The sequence below is a fragment of the Taudactylus pleione genome, unplaced genomic scaffold (assembly GCF_031769625.1).
Source record: "Taudactylus pleione unplaced genomic scaffold, aTauple2 ptg000377l, whole genome shotgun sequence".
In the NCBI taxonomy this organism is placed as follows: Eukaryota; Metazoa; Chordata; class Amphibia; order Anura; family Myobatrachidae; genus Taudactylus; species Taudactylus pleione.
Window position 1 is genome coordinate 1,396,806 of NW_028284778.1, and position 9,682 is coordinate 1,406,487.

Here is a 9,682-nt window from a genome sequence, read left to right on the forward strand (position 1 = left end):
CGTGCGCATGTGCGAGACCCGCCCAGTGACGGGCGCTCCGTCTCTACGGGTCTCACACCAAAACGGGGCAGCTGTTGATTGCGATTGACAGCTTGCCCTGTTTTGGAGGCGGGCAGGTGGGGTGGCTGGCCAAACGGAGGCGTTCCCGAAGGAACGCCTGCCGTTTGGAGGCGGCCCCACTGACAGTGGTGAGCTTCCGGCTCTACTAGAGCCGGAAGCTCACTGGGGTTTACAGGAATGAGACCCTACCACAAGGGTCTCGTCGCAAGCCCCGATGGTCGTGACCATCGCGACCGTCACCTGGACGCTCGCTAAAGCTGTGGGTGGTCACCCACAGCTTAGAGAGGGGCTAGGAGGCCGTCTTTAAAAAAAAACAGGGACGCCCTGATTCAGAGCGAGCGCTCTCAAAGAACGTCCGGCTCTAAATCAGGCCCACTGTCTCCAACAGAATTTTGAACAAGACCACATTTTGTGCAATTTAATTGGAGTGAGATAGAGTCTATGGAGTATTTTAAAATGCATCTCTATATAATTAGTACACCTAGACATGTGAAATGAGTTAGTATACATTCTTTCCCATTGTAGTGGGGTAAAAGTATGCTGTAAATCAGATTCCCACTGGAGTTGCGTTGTAGACTTGTTGATAGGTGTAGACTGTATAAACAGATACCAATAAGAAATATCCCCCCTAGAGGTTTGTGAAGATAGTTTACTCAAGAGCAATGGAGGAGGTAGGGACAATGCTCTGGGTAATTTATGCATGTCACAAAGCCAATGGGCCATTGAAGGTAGGAATAGTGGGCTGTAGTGGGGACTCCAAATGTTGTTTGGAGTTGGGAAAAAGGCAGTAGAGAATCACCGAGAAGGAGATCATTTAGAGTAGATACCCCATGGGAGATCCATAAGGTAGGAGACAGATGGGGGATTAAGAAACTCAATGCTTTAACAGATAAATTTCTAGAGGGCAGACCCCAATCTGCATTACATATAACAGTAGTATCCCATGCCTTCAAAGTATCCACAATAGCTAGTGGGCAAAACTAAGGGAGGGGGTGGTCCTGCTTTGGAAGCCAAAGTAGATCCTTATAGAAGGAATCCCGCCACTGTAGTACGTTCTAGATCGACTCAGTGCTTGACCCCAGGGGACAGGAACCAGTTGTGAAGATGTGCCAGTATGCATGCTGATTGATACAAGGAAAGGTCGGGGAGCTTCAGCCCACCATATCTTTTTGGAAGAGCCATCTTATGGGTCGCTAGCCGTGGGGGCTTGTTTTTCCAAACATATGATACCGTATATCGTTAAATAATGGGAAGGAAAAATATAAGGGATAGTTCGAAATAGATACATTAATTTGGGAAGTAATGTAATTTTGAAGGCAGCGATGTGGCCCAACCATGAAATCTCATAGGAACCCCAGGTGCGAGCTAGCGCAGACATATGTGTGAATAGTGGAGGTAAATTAACTTCAAAAAACATCTTTAACATGAGTTGGAATCTGCACACCAAGGTAAGTGAGAGACACAGTCTTCCAAGTATAGGGAAAATTCCGTTTGAGGAGGGATAGTACAGAAATATTGATTGGAAGGGCATTGGATTTAGATGTATTTAGTTTGTAAAAAGAAGCTGCACTAAAATTATCCAAAATATTATGTAAAATAGGTAAAGAAGTTAAAGGTTTGGTAACAAACAGGAGAACATCATCAGCAAAGAGACAAAGTTTATGAGGACCATTCTGAGTGGGGAAACCATGAAATTCTGTAGAGTCCCTAATTTTTTGAGCTAGGCGTTCCATAGCAAGAATAAAAATGAGAGGGGAAAGTGGACAACCCTGCCTGGTGCCATTAAAGATGGGGAAAGTGTTGGAGAGAAAGCCATTGCTAAAGACCCGAGCAGAGGGGTGTTGGTACAGAGCCATTATTGAATCCAGAATGGCGCTGCCAAAACCAAAAAGAGACAGCGTATATTTCATATAATCCCAATTAAGTCTGTCAAAGGCTTTCTCTGCATCTAAAGAAAGCAGGATGAATTGTTCCTGGGACCGAGACAGCAATTGAATTATAGGGAACACTCTGCGGGTATTATCAGAGGCTTGTCGATCCAAGACAAAACCAACCTGATCAGGATGTATAAGCTGTGGGAGAAAGGGGGAAATTAGATTTGCTATAAGCCGGGCAAATACTTTGACATCCGTATTTAATAACGCTATTGGTCTATAGTTCTTAACATCTGAAAGATCTTTACCCAGTTTAGGAATAGTAACTATTTGGGATTCCAAAAGCTCAACAGGAAGATTGCCTAGTTTAGTTGCTTCGGTAAAAAGATTTACTAGGATAGGAGCTAGAACAGCAGAAAGAGAAGTATAAAAGGTGTTAATAAAACCATCGGGACCTGGAGCTTTGCCCTTAGGGAGATTTTTAATAACATATTCAACTTCATCAAGAGTCCAAGAGGCATTTATTGAGACACGAAACACTTAAGATTCTTAAAAACAACAAAAATGTCAAGAAAGTTATTGGACTCAGACATTGTTACTTATAAAAAATAAATAGAAGCTATACTGTATAGCTGGCTGAGTGTAAGCCAGTTATTTAATGCAATGAAACCTGGCAGCGTCACAGAGGGGCTCACACACACAGATACTGGGCTTTGTTCAGAGTTGGACCTAATGCTGAAGTTTATGCGGTTGAGCGATTATCGGTGGTCTGCGCATTCGATGTTCAATCTCCATTGTCGCTCGCAGAAAGGTTTTATTCGCAAGGTGATAACAGGCAGAGACCGTTTGTGGGCGGCAGCGTGTGGGGTAGTGACAGGCATGTTGCGACCATTTTTGTGGGACATGTCTCAGCCTGTGGCTGCGATCCCGTATGGCGTGAAAATGGCTCCAGTATCTCAGTTTCCGCAGCCTTTCTTTGCATCCATAAGGTTACTCAGAAGTCCGATAATCTACTGATCTGCAACTAATGCCACGTCTTTCTACACAGTCGCTTGGATTTACCACCGGCAGAGATATTTGCATATTTTCGCACAGCCGCTGAGTACAAATTCGCAGCTGCAGCAGCAATAGTGTCCATCGCTGAATCAGGCCACTATCACTAGTTACAGAGTTCTAGAACTTCAACATTTCTTACTAATGGTGCATACACACGGTCAGATTTTTCTTCAGATCTGAACGATAACGATTTTAAAAATCATTCATATCTGAAGGAAAATCTGACATATCTGACATGTTTGTCAGATGAACGATGCGCGTTCCCCCTTGTCAGATAACGATATCTGACATCTGATGTGTTTGCGGTGAGATTTGGACGATTCCATTCATTTAAATGCAGTCAAAAATCGTTCGTAGTTCAAATTGTTCATCAAATCGTTCATCTGACAAATCTGACCGTGTGTATGGACCTTTAGCCTCAGTATATTGTACTACACAATCCAGCTTCTGACCATATGCAGTGGATCTGAGGGTCCGTCCTGGTGATATTGTGGCTCGCTCCCAGGTCCATACTAAGGGCCTGATTCAGACGCATTCGCTAGCAAGCGATTGCTCGGAGCGAGCAATGTTTTGCAATGTACGCATGCGTATAATTCGTAGTGCGCGTGCGCAAGCCAGTATTTGCGAGGGGAAATAGACCGCTTGTAGTACAAAGACTGAGCGCTACTTTGAGTGACAGCGCCGTTTGTGGGTGGTAACAGGGGAAGGTGCTTGTGAAGAGGGGAGTGGTGCTGTGGATGCAGGCATGTCTGGCCGTCATAATGGAGATTTGTGGGTGTGCATAATTAGCAAAGAAGCGTCAGAGTATACGTCACTTGGTTGTTTTTTACACTGAACTGGTCGCATTGCTTGCGGGTGGGTAGAGTCTACCACAAGTGCTGCGATTCCGATGGTCCTCGATGTACCAATGTTTACACACACTTCCTGGAGATGACGTGCGCTAGTGGGCGTCTCTAGACACGCTATTGGGCGTATATTTACACAAAGTGATCGCTCGCCAAGACATAGTGGGCGTTCTTATGACTTGTACTGCGAGCGGAAGCCTTGACGTCACTTAGCCAAATTTGCATACGCCGGGAGGGAGCGATCGCATCTAGCGAACGGGTCTGAATCAGGCCTAAAGTGTCAACAGTCCCGTTCACCCCGTCTGATGAGACCGATGTCTCTACCCAGCGGGGAGCAGTGTCCGTCAGACACGTGCAGTAACCGGAGCTCCCATGTCTTCTCTACGTGCTGTGGGAGAGTGGGTGGTGATAAGCTGAGCTTTGTATCCGCTTGTTATTACCGCAGTGTAGCGGGGTGATGAAATGTACAATCACACTACAAGCTTCCTTCCTGGATCTCTGTATTAGATGGCAATATGCAAAGTAGAGGATGTGAAAAGCAGTCTTCCTTCATTCTAACGCGTTTCTTTACGCCCTGGTAATTTCATCAGAGGAATCAGTATGACAATCAGATACAGGGCCTGAGTCAGGGTTACACTCACATCCGTCTGTGTATGGATCTCATGATTGTTAGCGGTCTGAGCATACGTAGGGCCAACATGCACAACTTACAGCTAATACGGGCAATTCATAGTCAATGCATCTCGGTCTGATCCCCACTTGCAACTGGGTGGGTGTAACTGGGTGATAACAGCATTCGCACATAGGGCAAGTGTTCCGTGGGCATGCAGGCAAAACATTTGGGCTATGAGTGGATGGATGTCCTGCACTAGGGATAGGACTGGTACAAATGCGTATAGATGGGCCAGTGCGGTCACAATGATCCGGCCGACTCTGAAAACCGACGGAGATCTGCATTTATTTCTGATCAGTCTCATTACGTACAACATTGGATCAGGACCACAATGCTTCTGGGTCAGCCCCAGTACAGTTACATACGTGGGGTAGAATACATGTGACTAATGATAGTGAGCTTTGTACACAATACAGTGCCATGTGCAGTAAGCGGGCATTGCCAGCATCTGATATTATGTTGCTTTGTAGTCTATGCCTTAAAGCTATTACAGCAGTGGTTCCCAAACTTTCCTGAATCACGGCGCCCTAGAGTACCAGCATTTATGTCACACCAGCCCTAGGCCAAAAGTTTCTTATTGAGAGATTCAGCAACAAGGATTAAATTAAGTAAATTGTACTGACCAGACATCCTTAGGTTAGTTAACTGGTGGTGGACAGGGCGGTGCTTAGGTTTGCCCACATATTTTGATTGGCAGACACCAACCCCTGCAAGTTCAATTCAGCACCCCAGGGTGCCCTGGCACCCAGTTTGGGAATTACTGTATTACAGAAAGCCTCTAGCCTTACAAAGTACCTTTGTTTCTGGGGAAGCATGGCCTATCAGTAATGTACATTGTCTAGTAACAAACATATTATATAAGCTCCTAAAACTATGATTAACACTACAAAGAGCATATTCATTATGTACTCATTCTATGTATAGTTTCAGCTACTATTACTCACCAATTGGTGTACAGAAGTCTAACAGAAAACCATCTCAGTAATGTGTATTTCATGGTAATGCCTACAGTCAGTATAGTAATATTATAGCAACTATTACCACCAATTATAACTGCCTGTAGCCAGAGCTAGCACAAGACCTGTATCCAGTGGCGGGCTTGGCCGGGGGGCAGGGTGCCATGTGCCCCCCGGGACCCAGCGTCATGCGGGCCGCGGGCAGTCTGTGTCACTGTGACACAGACTGCACCGCATGTGTAGCGCTGACCGGACGGAGTTCGGTCAGTGCTACACAGCACAAACACACAGCCGCCGGAACCGGCAGCTGTGTGTTTGCTGTAATCAGCAGCCGCTGAGAGTCTGTCAGACTCTCATCGGCTGCTGCTGCTCCCACTGCGGGAGCCATCTTCCAGCTCCCGCAATGGGTAATGGGAGAGACATCGTCATGACGACGTCTCTCCCATAATGCAAAGCGGCCGGAGGAGCTGGTAGAAGCGTCGGGACCAGGAGCGGGAGTTTCATCTAAGTGTTTTTTTTATTTTTTATTAAGTCTCTCTCTACTGGGGGGGGGGGGAACTACTACTACTGGGGGCACTACAAGGGGGGGAGCTACTACTGGGGGCACTACAAAGGGGGGGGACTACTACTACTGGGGGCACTACAAACGGGGGAGTACTACTACTGGGGGAACTACTACTACTGGGGGCACTACAAGGGGGGGGACTACTACTACTGGGGGCACTACAAGGGGGGGGACTACTACTACTGGGGGCACTACAAGGGGGGGCTACTACTGGGGGCAGTACAAGGGGGTAATACTACTACTGGGGGCACTACAAGGGGGGACTACTACTAGGGGCACTACAAGGGGAGGGGACTACTACTAGGGGCACTGCATAGGGGGAGGGGACTACTACTAGGGGCACTACATAGGGGGAGGGGACTACCACTGGGGGCACTGCATCGAGGGCACTACATGGGGGGAGGGGACTACCACTTGGGGCGATTCTGGGGGCTCTGTATAAAGGGCAATACTGGGGGTACTGCATAGGGGGGAGACTACAACTGGGGCCACTATTTAAGGGGCATTGCATAAGGGTTACCACTATTGGGGGCACTGCATGGGGAGTGGACTGCTACTGGGGGCACTATAAAAGGGGCACTGCATAGGGGGGTACCACTATTGGGGCACTATATAAGGGGCTTACTACTGGGGGCACAAGGGGCACTGCACAGGGGGGACCACTACTGGGGGCACTATATAAGGGGCTTACTACTGGGGGCACAAGGGGCACTGCATAGGGGGGGATCACTACTGGGGGCACTACTGGAGGCCTGCATAAGGGTGTTCTCTCCTGTGGCACACGGGGGCACTGCATATGGGCACTGCGACAGGGGGTTGCCCCTAATCTTTATTTTTACCTTACATTAATCCCATATGGACCCGCCTCCTCCCTGAAACACTTGAGGGGGGCGGCGCCGTAGCACGCACGTTCTTCGGGCATCCTGGCTACACGCTACTCCTCTGCCAGGGCCGCCTGCATGCATTTGCCCCCCAGGCTTGTATCCATCAGCCATCGGGAGCCAGGAACTAACACCGTGCCTGTATCCATCACCTACCTCAAGCCAAGAACTAGCACAGTGCCTGTATCCATCACCTACCTGCAGTGTCGGACTGGGGCATGAAGGGCCCACCAGGAAAATACAGTGTAGAGGCCTATGCTTAAGGGGTGTCGCCAGCCACCAGAGAGGGGTGTGGCTAGCCACCACAGACACTTGGCTAACCAATAGGGAAATCTTTGTGTAGTTTCTATAGAAAGGAACCAAGCTCCCATGTTGATCAGTGGTATTACTCCACCAGGTAACTGACCATCTAATAGAGTAACAATGTATGATTTGAGGTCTGGAACCTGACACCTAGAGGACACCTCCCCAGTCAGGGACTCCCTCACCTCCCCAGTCAGGTCCCTGTGTTAGTAATAGAGATAATAGTGATGTCACTGTGACACTCCCAGACTCCCTCACCTCCCCAGTCAGGTCCCTGTGTTAGTAATAGAGATAATACTGATGTCCCTGTGACACTCCCAGACTCCCTCACCTCCCCAGTCAGGTCTCTGTGTTAGTAATAGTTGTGTTAGTAGTGAATCTTATGTCTCTCCTATTGACAGTACTAACAACCAATATAAAGTGTATCTTATAGAAACATACAGGGGAACCAAATGGAATATGAACCTGATTCACGGTTATGCGCATTGCGCAACTCACAAAAAAAGGAGCAATTTGCCCCTGGAACAAGCCATGTCGCAATGCAACTAGGCCAACTGCATCTCATTTATTTCTTTTTGCATTCATGGAAAATACCAGCTGCTTTTGTATATAATGAACAAATACTGGGCAGCTTTGTTTTTGTGCTGAACTCTAGAATTAAGCTACGACACTCCCCAATTATAATCTCTCTGCACATATTCATTCTGCCCCACCTGAGTGCAATATCGTTTTATCAAGGTGCAAATTGCTCTTTTTTTTTTTTACTTACTTCTAACTCTGGATCATGTACTATACTGTACAGTAGTTTATGCGGGTAGCAGATGCAGGGTTAGGATTAGTGTATGCAGGAAGTGGGTGAAGGGTTAGGGATAGTGTGCGGGTAATGGGTGCAGGGTTAGGGATAGTGTAGTGTGTGTGGAGAGCGGGTGCAGGGTAGACGGTAGTGTGTGCGGGGAGCGTGGGCAGGGTTAGGGGTAGTTTAGTGTAGTATTTGCGGGGAGAAGGTGTAGGGTTAGTGTAGTGTGTGCCGGGAGAAGGTGTAAGGTTAGTGTAGTGTGTGCGGGGAGAGGGTGTAGGGTTAGAGTAGTGTGTGTGGGGAGAGGGTGCAGGGTTAGTGTAGTGTGTGCGGGGAGAGGGTGTAGGGTTAGTGTAGTGTGTGCGGGGAGAAGTTGCAGGGTTAGTGTAGTGTGTGCGGGGAGAGGGTTTAGGGTTAGTGTAGTGTGTGCGGGGAGAGGGTGTAGGGTTAGTGTAGTGTGTGCGGGGAGAAGGTGCAGGGATAGTGTAATGTGTGTGTGCAGGGAGAAGTTGCAGGGTTAGTGTAGTGTGTGCTTAGTGTGCCGGGAGAGGGTGCAGGGTTAGTGTAGTGTGTGCGGGGAGAGGGTGTAGGGTTAGTGTAGTGTGTGCGGGGAGAGGGTGTAGGGTTAGTGTAGTGTGTGCAGGGAGAAGGTGCAGGGTTAGTGTAATGTGTGCGGGGAGAGGGTGTAGGGTTAGTGTAGTGTGCCGGGAGAAGGTGTAAGGTTAGTGTAGTGTGTGCGGGGAGAGGGTGTAGGGTTAGAGTAGTGTGTGTGGGGAGAGGGTGCAGGGTTAGTGTAGTGTGTGCGGGGAGAGGGTGTAGGGTTAGTTAGTGTGTGCGGGGAGAAGTTGCAGGGTTAGTGTAGTGTGTGCGGGGAGAGGGTTTAGGGTTAGTGTAGTGTGTGCGGGGAGAGGGTGTAGGGTTAGTGTAGTGTGTGCGGGGAGAAGGTGCAGGGATAGTGTAATGTGTGTGTGCAGGGAGAAGTTGCAGGGTTAGTGTAGTGTGTGCTTAGTGTGCTGGGAGAAGATGCAGGGTCAGTGTAGTGTGTGCGGGGAGAGGGTGTAGGGTTAGTGTAGTGTGTGCGGGGAGAGGGTGTAGGGTTAGTGTAGTGTGTGCGGGGAGAAGGTGCAGGGTTAGTGTAATGTGTGCGGGGAGAGGGTGTAGGGTTAGTGTAGTGTGCCGGGAGAAGATGCAGGGTCAGTGTAGTGTGTGCGGGGAGAGGGTGTAGGGTTAGTGTAGTGTGTGCGGGGAGAGGGTGTAGGGTTAGTGTAGTGTGTGGGGAGAAGGTGCAGGGTTAGTGTAGTGTGTGCGGGGAGAGGGTGTAGGGTTAGTGTAGTGTGTGCGGGAAGAGGGTGTAGGGTTAGTGTAGTGTGTGCGGGGAGAAGTTGCAGGGTTAGTGTAGTGTGTGCGGGGAGAGGGTTTAGGGTTAGTGTAGTGTGTGCGGGGAGAGGGTGTAGGGTTAGTGTAGTGTGTGCGGGGAGAAGGTGCAGGGATAGTGTAATGTGTGTGTGCAGGGAGAAGTTGCAGGGTTAGTGTAGTGTGTGCTTAGTGTGCCGGGAGAAGATGCAGGGTCAGTGTAGTGTGTGCGGGGAGAGGGTGTAGGGTTAGTGTAGTGTGTGCGGGGAGAGGGTGTAGGGTTAGTGTAGTGTGTGCGGGGAGAAGGTGCAGGGTTAGTG

General features: G+C 48.8%; 1 pseudogene; it reads right to left on the reverse strand.

Moving 5' to 3' along the window:
• The window catches only part of LOC148507996 (uncharacterized), a 31,301-nt pseudogene extending 24,171 nt beyond the window's left edge, over positions 1–7,130 (reverse strand).
• Positions 7,131–9,682: the final 2,552 nt, after the last annotated feature.